Here is a 12,826-nt window from a genome sequence, read left to right on the forward strand (position 1 = left end):
GCCATCCAAGCTGCCTCTGGCCTGTTGCGGAGGGAGTAATCCTGTGAAATTTGAAAGGTCTTTGCAAGGCCTCCCAAGGTGTGGCAAGGTGCTGAATTGACACACACCAATCCTGAACTGGTTCTCACCAGGGAACATCAGAGGTCAGAGAGCTGTGGACACCTATGTGTCATATCTTCCTCATGTTAGAGTTTGGTGGGAGTCGGCGGGGGGGAGGGTGGCAGTAGAGGACCAGAGGTGGTGGGACAACCCAATTTCTGCACCTAAGATGCACGCATTTTTTTGGACCTTGCCCCATCACAGAGAACTGCATCTTGCAGCACATCAGAATCATTTGGGAGCAGGAGAACCCTTCTGACCATGAAAGCAATTTATTTCCCAGAACTAATCTAGAAGAGGCCGCTTCTCCTACTGATCCTGACCAAGCCAAGAGCCAGGCTTGTGCTGGGCTGAACTGGGTCTTTTCGGATCAGAGCTGGTCAGAATGAGCCTAGGCTGCCTAGACCTTGCCATCCCCAAGCCTCAATTTCATTTCCCTAGCTATAAAGTGCAGGACCTGTTCTAACTTATCCTAGCTGCTGTATGATTCTTCAATTTCAGGGAAAGGACAGGAAAGCTATGTGAGTTCAGAGCCATTACCCCATTCAACTGGCATTTCCAGTGCCTACACAGTGCCTGACACATAGCAGCACACTATAAAGATTTGCTGGTTGTGAGTAAATGAATGAATGAATGAACGAGCAAACAATACAAGCATAGGAATAGAAATTCCCCAGACATGAAAAAACTTGGGCTAGCCTCTCTCCCATTCTTTGTAGGGTTCTGCTGTAGGTATGTAATTGTTTATTGAGAGAGATGCAGGGTTAATACCGCTTAGAGTCCAATTCTGATTCCCCTATATTCTATCTGTTTGATTTTGATAAGTTCTTGGATCTGCATGAGCTTCAGTTGCTGCTTGTGTAAAATGGGATAATAATAGTTCCTGTATCACAGTGCGTGAAAAAACACTTGGCACAGTGCCTGACATGATAGATGCTCGAATGTTATCTATGATCAGTATTCGTAGAAAGGGTTTGTTTTCGTGTATGTGTATCTGTATCATCTATATCTATTTTTAGTTATTGACCAGCCATAAAGCTCAGGGCTAAGCAATTGCTGTGTTTATCAAACAAATATCTACAGCTCCCTTTAGAGCTCTATTTGCCCAACTTATTTTCAGCTCTGAAAGAGTTACAGTCCACGTTTTAAGTGTCACATAACACTTTCTTTTTGGTTACCAGAGTTACAGCTTATCAACAGCTCTCTTAAATTTTCCATGCCTGTTTTCTATCACTTGTCTCCCGGAACCATCCACTTGGCAAAGCTCTCGGCTCCCTCTCTCTGTATATCTCCCCTCTCCATCATCTGATGTTGTGTCTGTCTCCTCTGTTGTTTTTCTGTTCTTCCTAGGTTCTCCTACTTCTTTGGCAGAAATAGCAAATGGTTTTCATCTCATGCATCAGCTCAGATAGCCTGGAGAGCTACATTGAGACTTCTCAGGCCACATCTAGACTCGGTGAGAAAGAGCATTATGATTGATTAGCAATGTCTGCCACTGTCACGAGAGGGAAAATAGGGCTGTGTGTGGTAGCCATTTGCCATCCTTATTTGGGCAAAGGAAACACTGTGACTCATCATTTTACAGCTTTACTACAAATCTTAGCACAAGATCAAACACAGGCTGAAATACAAAGTTAAATCATCTAATACGATATACCACAATTTGGACAGGTGCTAAAAAATGATTTCTTCTAATCTCTCTCTCATAGCCAGAGGGAACATCTATATCCCTCTGTCTTTGGGAAGCTGGGCGTCCTCGGTGAAGAATGTTCTTCCTTTTTTCTAGAAAGCACAAGCTACAACAGAAAGATTGTTCCAGCCCTAGTAGTAAATCTGCTAAGAAAATTCAAGGATCAGTTTGGGTAGGAAAGAAGCCAGGCTAAGTGAAGGTGAGTGTGGCCTGTGTGGTAAGGCTGACATCCACTGACCTAAAGTCAGTCCTGACACCTGCTTGCTCGCCTCCTAAGAACCTTGAATAAGGCCACCTCACCTTAGCCCCTTTTGTCTCCTAGTTTCAAGAGGAGGTACCTGGATCAGGGTTAACTTGTGAACAGAGAGCTTAGAAGTGTCCATGGCAGGGTATTAATGCTTGTATTACATTTGCTTGGCATCTTGCCTGTGCTAAGCCAGGGGCTCATGTCAGATTCAGGAACTGCCTCCTTCTTCTGCTCCCGTGCTTAGAACAGACACAGATTAAGCCCTTGCCATGTTTCTATATCCTGCCCCGGCCCATGCTCCCATGCCCAAACCTCAAGGTTCTCTTGCTCAGAAACCTCTCCTCTGTGCAGAGCCACAGAGCCAGCAAGTCCACCTCCGTGTTCGTCCAGACAGCCCTTGTTCCAGGCCACCCCCTGAGCCCTGCCTGTCAGTAGTTACAACCTTGCTGATGATGGCAGCTGCAGAGAGGTTCCTTTAGAGTCTGTTAGACCTCGGGCAAGCTTCTCAATCTCTCTGTGCTCAGTTTCCTCATTTAGAAGGTAGAGATTATCCTAAGAATACATACTTTGTAAGATTGTTTTAAAGACTAGAGGAGTTGGCCAGGTGTGGTGGCTCACACCTGTAATCTCAGCACTTTGGGAGACTAAGGGAGGTGGATCACGAGGCCAGGGGTTCGAGACCAGCCTGGACTATACGGTGAACCCCTGTCTGTACTAAAAATACAAAAAATTAGCCAGGCATGGTGAAGGACACCAGGAGGTTAAGGCAGGAGAATTACTTGAACCTGGGAGGTGGATGTTGCAGTGAGCCGGGATTGCACTACTGCACTGCAGCCTGGGTGACAGAGTGAGACTCCTTTAAAAAAAAATACTAGAAGAGTTAGAAGATTTAACACAGGTTAAACTCTCAAAACAGTGCCTAGGGCATGGTAAATGGTGAAAATGTTAACCATTATTATCAAAAGTGTCTCCCCTCTTGTCCTGTTTGATCCCCACAACACTGTGAGGCCAGCTAGGGACACAGGGTTAGAACCCTTTTTCTAGAGGAAACAGAAGTTCAGGAGAGCTAGGCTGGAAGGGCTAAGTTGGGCTGGAGCCAAGTTCTTTCGACTCCGTGTCCAGGACTCTTGTGTGATGTTACCTGTGAGTTTTAGTATTTGACTTCAGACCACACTGGTGCCTGATATTGTTTTCCCTTATAATTGTTTACAAAAGAGGATTTTATAAACAGTCTGAAATCCTCACAGTCTCAAAGTCAGCCTGGAAGGGGCATTTATATATGTAAATATGTCAAGTATACACCTTGGTATTACAATGAGTGATTTAGCATTCTTGGGAGAGGAGACAGGTAAAGGCATTTCTTTTTTTTTTTTTTTTTTTTTGAGGCAGGATCTTGCTCTGTCACCCAGGCTGTAGTGATATGGTGCAATCTCAGCTCGCTGCAACCTCTGCCTCCTGGGTTCAAGTGATTCTCCTGCCTCAGCCTCCCGAGTAGCTGGGATTACAGGCACATACCACCATGCCTGGCTAATTTTTGTAGTTTTAGTAGAGACAGGGTTTCACCATGTTGGCCAGGCTGAACTCAAACTCCTGACCTCAGGTAATCTGCCCGCCTTGGCCTCCCAAAGTGCTGGGATTACAGGTGTGGGCCACCATGCCCGGTTGGCATTTCATCTTTTTATCTTTTCTGTCTGTAGTGGACTGCTGCCATTTTACTGGTTTCAAGACCATTTAACTTCTTTTGCAATATCACCCGACTTTCCTCTCGGGGAATGATCACACAGGGTAAGCAGTGGGGCTCTCAGTTCTTACTCTTCTTGTCTTCAAGTGGCTAGGCCTCTGTCAGACCAGTCCCCCAGCCTCTCCCTTTCCCTCCATTCCTCCCCAGGGAGAGGGAGTGACGCATCTGTTAGGTGCTTTTGAGGGAAGAAACTGGGCATGATCTGCTCAGCTTCCTCTGCCTCCTTCTCTCTTGGAGAAAACACATTCCCTTGTCTTCCAAGCTATAATTTTACAGGACCAGGGCCCTGAGGGGGAGACCTGCAGTTATCCAGTTCTGCCTGTGATGGGCTGTCTGTTCCTGAGATTTTAATACTTAGAAGCTCTTTGCAGCCGAACAATGAAACTACATTCTCCAAACCTGTGATATTTTGCACCCCATATGCCTAACCTTGTGTCTATCCTCTTTTAATTGTTCTCAGTTGAGTCAGGGAAAAGAAGGAGGTAATTTATTAGCCCCTCATACCCTTACTCCCTCCCTAGCTCTCAGTCCATAGGATTTACATGGGGCTGGCCCCACCTACCCAAGCCCGGGTCTGTCGTATAATCAGGTCATGCCAGTCAGCACATTTCCATCCCTTTGGTCGTAGCAATTAGTTCATACTTGGGCACACAATCCAGATTGACTCAATAACTCCTTGAGAGTTATTGAAATATTTTGAGAAAAGAAGTTATGATTTCTGCTGGGATGACTCAGAGAATATAAACCGAGACTTACTGAGCTTCCTCCCGCCATAGAAGAAGTGCCTGCTTGAATAGAGTTGACAGAGCAGAAAGCAGAGCACAACTTGCTGATTGGACTCCCATCCCATCTTGCCCTGATGTTGGCCAATATTTACCATATGCGTCAGCTTCCACTGATCTTTCTGTGACCCGAGGTGTCCTACAGGGACAAGTTACCCTACCAGATAAATAAAGGCTGACTGAGCCTGGCCTGTTGAATGGACTTGTTCATTTGTGTAACAATTAATCACAGAACTTAATGTGCTTGGCAACTGTTACCTTTAGCACATTCTGTGTGATTCTGGAACTAATCACCATTTTTGTTATTCTCTTAAAACCCATGAGAAAGATGCCCACACCACTCCCTAATTCCCTCTGCACTTAACCAGAAGAGAGAGAGATGATGATCATCATTGCCATCGACATCTTTCTTTTGCTTTTCTTTCTGTTTTAAAGTCATGTCAGATAAACGGCTAAATGTGAACCTAAAGACAGGTGGAGGGAAGTGTTTACATTCGTGTGTGAACTAAAACTAACATAAGCTTCTGGTCAGGACAAGTTTCAGAAGGGGCTAAATGAATGTTAATCCAATTCTCCAGATGAGAAACTGCCTGACTCCAAAGCCCAGGCCCTAGGTCATTGTGCCACCCACTTCTCTGCATAGACAGACTCTTAGTGCCCAGTGGGTAAAGATTGATTTGCTCCTTTCCAGCTGCTAAGGTCCACTTTACCATGGGCTGTGCCAGCTGGGAAGAAATCCTCTGTCCTCTGCACCTCAGAGTCTTGCCTGTCTGCACCCCTTCCTGGGTTCACTACAAGACATATATCATCTCATAGAGAGGTAATTTTTTTCCATCTTCACTCCAAATAGGTTGTGATAATATTGCTCAGAAGATCAAGTTTGTAGAAGTGAAATCAAGACAGACTCAGTTCCAGTCCTAAATGGGATTACGAAAGTGGTGATCTAGACCCCTTCTTTTATTGCTGGTTGGTGAGAAAAGTTATGACACCTGCTGGCTATGAGCCCCCCGACCCCCTCCCCACCGCTGTCCTTACATGCTATGCCTGAAGTGTGAAATGATGAAACCTTTTCTGAGGAGGTGGAGGAAGCAATGTGATGTCATACAGCAAGAATAAATGTGCATATATGGCCCATTGGTTTTCTAGGGCCACCGTAAAAAAGTACCACAAACCAAGTGGTTTAAACAACATAAGTTAATGGTCTCACAGTTCTGGAAGCTAGAAGTCCAAGATCAAAGTGTGAGTGGGGTTATTTTTTTCTGAGAGTGTGAGGGATACTTTGTTCCATACCTACACTGTGACTTCTGGTGGTTTGCTGGTCATCTTTGGCATTTCTTGGCTTACAAAATCATTACCCCAGTCTCTGCCCTTATTTTCACATGGCATTCTCTCTGTGGGCATGTCTCTGTGTTCAAGGACAACAATTATATTGGAATAAGGCCCACCCTAATGACCTCATCTTAGCTAATTACATTTACAATGACCATATTTCCAAATAAATTTATATCCTGAAGTGCTAGAGGTTAGGACATATTAATTTTGGGTAGACACAATTTCATCCATAACACCCAGGAATTTTGCTCCTAGAAATTTAGCCTGGTTATCTATTTACATGTGTTCACAAAAACGTATTTTATAAGGTGATTTGGCAAAAGCAAAATTGGAATCCTATGTCTTGAAAAAGAAGGTACATCCACAGGTACTACCATGAAAACATTCTAGGGCATATCATTAAGTAAAGAAGCATCTCATAAAAGGTGATGTGATCCTAAAATAGAACAAAACTCCTAACTTCATAAGTATGCACAGACATGATCAGAAGAACAGACAGACCAAATGGTTGACAGCAGTAAGTCCTGGTGAGAAGAGAGAGAGTAGAGGATTGTTAAAGTGCCATTTGAAGTTTCCTGGCATATTCTGTTGATTTGAATTTTTTTAAGTTTTACTTTAAGTTCTGGGATACGTGTGCAGAACGTGCAGGTTTGTTACATCAATATACATGTGCCATGGTGGTTTGCTGCACCCATCAACCTGTCATCTACATTAGGTATTTCTCCTAATCCTATTCCTCCCCTAGGCCCTCCACCCCCACCCCACAACAGGCCCCAGTGTGTGATGTTTCCCTCTCTGTGTCCATGTGTTCTCATTGTTCAGCTTCCACTTACGAGTGAGAACATGTGGTGTTTGGTTTTCTGTTCCTGTGTTAGTTTGCTGAGAATGATGGTTTCCAGCTTCATCCACGACCCTGCAAAAGACATGAACTCATCCTTTTTTATGGCTGCATAGTATTCTATGGTGTATATGTGCCACATTTTCTTTATCCAGTCTATCACTGATGGGCATTTGGATTGGTTCCAAGTCTTTGCTATTGTGAACAGTGCTGCAATAAACATAAGTGTGCATGTGTCTTTATAGTAGAATGATTTATAATCCTTTGGATATATACCCAGTAGTGGGATTGCTGGGTCAAATGGTATTTCTGGTTCCAGATCCTCGAGGAATCGCCACACTCTTCCACAATGGTTGAATGAATTTAACCTTTTGTAATGCTAATGTACTTACATTTTATTACTTGAGTAAAAATAAAGATTGTTCTCTTTCCATACTCAGTGGTCAGGCTAGACCCAAAGCAATGTAGTTCAAACCAGACAGTCCCCAGAGGGTCTCCAGGGGTCCAGGGAAGAAGGGGACTTTGGAGGCTGGACAGAACCAAAATCATCCCTTACCCACTGGACACCAAGAATCTCAGTGCAGAGGAGTGAGTGACATAATGGCCAAGGGCCTGGGCTTTGGAGTCAGGCAGGTGTGAGTGCTACACAAATTATTTCACTTCTCTGAGCTTTGGTTTCTGCAGAGTTGGGTTAGCACCCACTTTAGGGGATCCCTTCTGAAACCATGCCCTGGCCATGACCCACATTAATCTTAGTTCCCATTTCATGTATGGACCAGATCATATTTTAAACATTTGCCAGAAATACTTTCAGACACTGGACCAAGATTCTGGCATTTCAATCAGGCATTTGTGAAATTCTCAAGAAAAAGCAAAACTTTTTGAGTTGGGTCTTAAGATATGGGTAAGATTTCAGTAGGTGAGATAGCGGAGCTGTGTGCCAATGACAGGAGAAGTGAAAACACTCCCTACCACCTCACCATGTCGTCTTCTGTCTTTTTTGCATTTAAACTTTTTTTAATTCAGGTTGGTTTTTTGCTTTTCCAATTTTTAAAACAATTTACCCATGTATATACTTGCACGTTGTCATAGTATTCATAGAAAAAATATGCACATATACGTGAATCTGTATGTGTGTTGTGAAAAATGAGGAAGAGAAAGAAAGAGACAGAAATAATTTCTATTGATTTCAAACTGGTTAATGAATAGGAAAATGGGATCACAACTAATAAAATAGAAATTCTGATTCCATAAGATATGGTACAAATACCCCTTATAAATGACCAGATTTCAAAAGATTGAAGTCCAACAAAATTCTCTTAATTGAACGTTATACCAATAGCTCTCTAATCTCTCTTTTGGGATTTAGAAAGACCTTCAAGGTTCGAATGTGCTACGTGTTCACCATTGTAAACCTCCATGAGCAATGAGCACAGTTCTGGTTATCTGAGTGTTCTCGGTGTTTGGATCTGTATAAAAGGAAGCTGGAGTTTCCACCTTTTTCCTCCAGCTATCTGGTGGCTACAGCTCTGTCAGCTGCTTGTGTAATTAATCGTCGGGCTTAGCTAATGCCTTCTAAATTAATGCAATTATCAGTGTCTCCAAATAACCACCTTCGTGCATTGCTATCAAAATACACTGTTGACAGATCTGCAGCCAAAGCAGTGATGTTTTGAGACTGGAGTTGGGATTGATTTTAATTAACTTGTTTCTCATATTACAGAGGTGAGAAATACCAATTCTCAGTAGCTCCAGATTAAAAAAATGAAAGAGGGGGTGTGTGGATCGGAAGAGATTCATGAAAATAATGGCTACAAGGTATTTTTTTCCACAGCTTCACATCCACTGGCTGTGTTTTATGATTGCAGTGGCCCGGGCTCAGGCTGGAGCCCTTTAGCGCTCTCTCTGATGCGTACTGCAGGGGCCCCTGGTTTAATCTGCTCTGGGCTGAGTGTGGCAGGGGGTGTCTCAGGATCGGGGCAGACACTTCTCCTCCTCACCTCCTTCCATCCTGAAATATTTCATTAAACGTAAGGCATTGGAGCCAAATGAAGGTGACAGAAAGCACATTCTGTTGGTTTGAATTTGTTTTATGCTGTAGCTTCACTTCTAAAGGCTCCTATTTCCAAGACACACAGCCCAGTCTCTTACGTGGAAGGAACGCTTTCTCTGGGCAGACACTTTGGAAGGGGTGACTATTCCTGGGTCTGGGTCTGAGCAGCATGGTGTGGAATGGTGTTTGCAGTGTGCATTCTGCTGAACGTTAGTTTGCAGGATGGTCCCAGGAAAAAAGAAAGATCAAATAGGTGGAAAATACTGTCTATTCCTGCCCCAGGACTTTTCCTATGTACCAGAACACATCAAAGGTTCTGACAAGTCCTGCATTAAGGAAATGTGCTTATCCCTGCTCAGCCTAGTGCTACCTGTGACCACAGGCCCCTATACTTGGATTTTGTCTGGATTAGCACGGGACAGAGGTAATGTTATGTGAGGTTCACCTGGGGAACTCCCTTGAGTGAGATAAGACGTGGGCTTGGGGACCCACCTGGGGACCTTGGTTTTCCCCTTCTCTGCCACTACTTACTGTGTGACCCTGGCAAGCTCCTTCCCTGCTCTGGGCCTGAGACTTCCCTTTTGGACAAAGAGGAAGTCCTGCCTTAGATTCTCTGACTCCGTCAGTCCTGCAGACCAGGAACTCAGTTCAAAACCAGAGGATGTGAAAGGTCAGGGAAAGGGGAGGAGAGATTGACTTAAGGAAATAGGAAAGAAAGGTCTAAGGAGGCTTCATAAAGAGACCATTGTATAAAACTGGCTTTTTTGACTACAAATTGGGTTCAGTATATACTCCTCGGGTAATGGGTACACCAAAATCTCACAAATCACCACTAAAGAACTTATTCATGTAACCAAGTACCACCTGTTTCCCCAAAAACCTATGGAAAGAAAATAAATTTTAAAAAATAAATGGTTGTTGCTTTCTAAAAATAGATAATAGTACAATAATAAAAACTGACTTTTTAAACATTGACACACACTAGCTGTACATATTTTCAAGGAACATGTGACGATTTAATGCATTCATATAATTTGTAAAGATCAAATCAGTGTAACTGAGACATCCGCCACCTTATATATTTGTCTTTTCGTTATTCTAGAAACATTAGAATTATGAGACCATCTTGAGGAAGGTGTTTTTCTGTGGAGAGGGTTCGAATTGGAATGAAGCACCTAAGCTGGTTCTCCTGAACGAGGGTCTCTGATTGTGTTGGAAAAGGGGAAGACCTTCCATGTCTGCCATGCCAACAGGACTGTTGAGAAGCTCCCCCACCCCCAGGAGCTCCAGTTTTGCTTTTGGCCTTCCTCCTGCCCACCCACCCGTCCCACCTCCCAGCACACAGCAGTGGCCGTCATCTTCTGGCCAGGGCACAAGTGAGGAGAGGGCACTCTCCTGCCCAGCAGTCTGGCCCTTGCCCCTCCCCCCGCCCCAAGCCTTTTCTGTAGCTCAAGGCTGCTCCTCTTCTGGCAAATGCTGTCCTTGTGGTGGAAAGGTCCAGCCCCAGAGCTCAGCCAATCTGGTTTTAGGCGACTCAGAAGGGAGAGTGCCACTTTGCAACAGTTGAAAATGAAGGATTAATCATCCTCCATGTGAGTCTTGTTATAACGTTTTTCGTAGGCCCGTAACCTGGGGGGATTAGTTGGTGCAAACAAAAGGAGGGATGGAGTGGCAAAGTGAGGCTTATTTTCTTGGCAGGGTTGCTTTCTCAGCCGCTTCTCATTCTGCTCAGATTAATTCTTCTGGGAGAAGGCGCTGGCGCTTAGTGATAATCATCATAATAAATATCTCGAATCTTAAGTAAAATCATTTTCATATACCTGAAATCATTTTTAAAACGTAAGCCACGTGGAGCCTTTGCTGTGAGTCAGACACTGAGGAGGAATATCTGTGCATGATTTTTTAGCTACTCTTACTGCAATCCCTGGTGGTCTGTGCTATAGTTATCCCATTGTAAAGATGAGCAAATAGAGTCCAAAGGTATAGCAGGCCTGAGATTTCAGCCTCTTCTCCTCATCCACCTGCTTAGAGCAGAAGCTCCGGCCCAGGTACTCCCTCTTGTCTAGCTTGCAGGACTCAGATGCCCTGTGGATTAACGTGAGAGATTTTGCCTGACTGGTCCTGTTGGTCTCTAAAGGTTCTGAAATCTCAGACAACCAGCTCTGTTTGGGTTTTCAAACCCCTTTTGTGGAATGGTCACTGGCTGCTGCTCCCACACAGTGGCCCTCCTGGTCCCCGATGTCACTGACAGATGCTCCTTGGATGGAACCTTCAGAATTCTCCACGACAGTGACACTGGAAGGAACAAACAACTAGAGAACAAACTGTCATCTAGTTGCACAGCCCCTGGCAGCTGGTTGAATCCGAGCGGAGCAGCCCAACCGCAGGCAGGCCAGCAAACCACAGCAAAGTTGATGTGTAAACTCTGCTGCCCAGGGCTTCTTAGATAACGTGGCAATGGGCCAGTCTGTCATATCCTCTCTTTTGAGTACTTTGAACTTGAGCTATGGAGAATGCGAAGTCAGTAGAAGGAGGTGGAGTGAGACCAAGAGCCACGTCAAGAAGAGTGGAGGCAGGAGGAAAATGGACACACAAAAGGTGAGAGGCGGTGGCAGTGGAATGGTGGGAGCTGAGAGGAAGCACAGATGAATCAGTGCAGTAGGTGAGAGCCACTGGGACCAGGGAGTCAAGGAAGGTCCCAGGGAGAGGGTAATTAGAGGCCCAGGTGCTGGAGTTGCCACCTACCTGCCCCTGCCTGTCTTGTGTCCTGGTGTGGGGCTGGGCAGCTTTGCCTATCGTGCCCTGTATTCTAACACTAATCCTATGTAACCTCTATAAGCGACTGGAACATGCCTCTGGGCCTGGAAACCAAAAAACCAAAATAACGTACCTCGTGGCTCCAGGACTCTGCTAATGACTTCAGCTCATTAGGTGAACTGTCCACTGAATCCCTTCGCTGGCACCCTTCCCGCCCTGTCCATCATCAAAGGAGACCTAGTGTGACTCTCAGAATCTCAGCCCTTGCCCTGTCACCTGCTTCTCTCACTTCTTCCATCCCTGCTGCCTCCTTTCTCTCTCTGTCTGTCCTGCTCTTTCTTATTCTCTCAAATGAGACTTCAGAGCTGCTTGGAGTGGGACAAGGAAGCAGTGATGCTCTTTAAAAAGCCTGTCTGATGAAGGTGTGGGAGGATTTTACTTGATAGATAAAGTGAGAGCCAGTGAGAGAATTTCCTGGAGAAATTTGTCAAGTAGCTTCTTACAGCAATCTGCATGCCCTGTTGGACATGGGGTGTCAGTCTTCAGTGGAAGCAGAAGGAAAATGTCTAATTGTGTTCATTGCACTGACGAAACTTATGTTTTATGAGTGCTGCACCCTGCGTGTCCCAAGCCCCCTTTTAGAAGAACCAAGTCCCCGCGGGTCTGAGACTGGAGGTACAGCTGTCCAGGATGGAGCTCTTGGTGACTGCTCCCACCCTGCTGACTCAGCATTTATGAACAGTCCTGCAGAGAAACCTGATGGTGTCCGGTCTCCAGGTCTCAAAAACCAGACAGATTCACATTGGGCCACCAAAGAGCATGCAGCAAGCCACACTTTGTAAGGCAATAGCTGATAAACTGCCTAATATCTTCTCCAACCTTTTTGACCTTTGATCTTGTATATTTAGTATTATCTGGTTGCCAGTGACAGAAATCATTCTTGCTCAGCTGCTTTCGGTGGCTCACATCTGTAATCCTAGCACTTTGGGAGGCCAAGTAGCAGATCACTTGAGGTCAGGAATTAGAGACCTGCCTGGCCAACATGGTGAAACTCCATCTCTACTAAAAACACAAAAATTAGCCAGAAATTGCTTGAACCCAGGAGGTGGAGGTTGCAGAGAGCCAAGTTCGTGCCACAGCACTCCAGCCTGGGCAACAGAGAGAGACTCTGTCTGAAAATAATAATAATACTAATAATAAATAAATTAATAAATAAATAAAGAGAAAGAAATCACTCCAGCTCATCTAAACTAAAACCAAAAACCAAAAACTTCTAATAAGAATATG

The sequence above is a fragment of the Chlorocebus sabaeus genome, chromosome 5 (assembly GCF_047675955.1).
Source record: "Chlorocebus sabaeus isolate Y175 chromosome 5, mChlSab1.0.hap1, whole genome shotgun sequence".
NCBI classification, from domain to species: domain Eukaryota; kingdom Metazoa; phylum Chordata; class Mammalia; order Primates; family Cercopithecidae; genus Chlorocebus; species Chlorocebus sabaeus.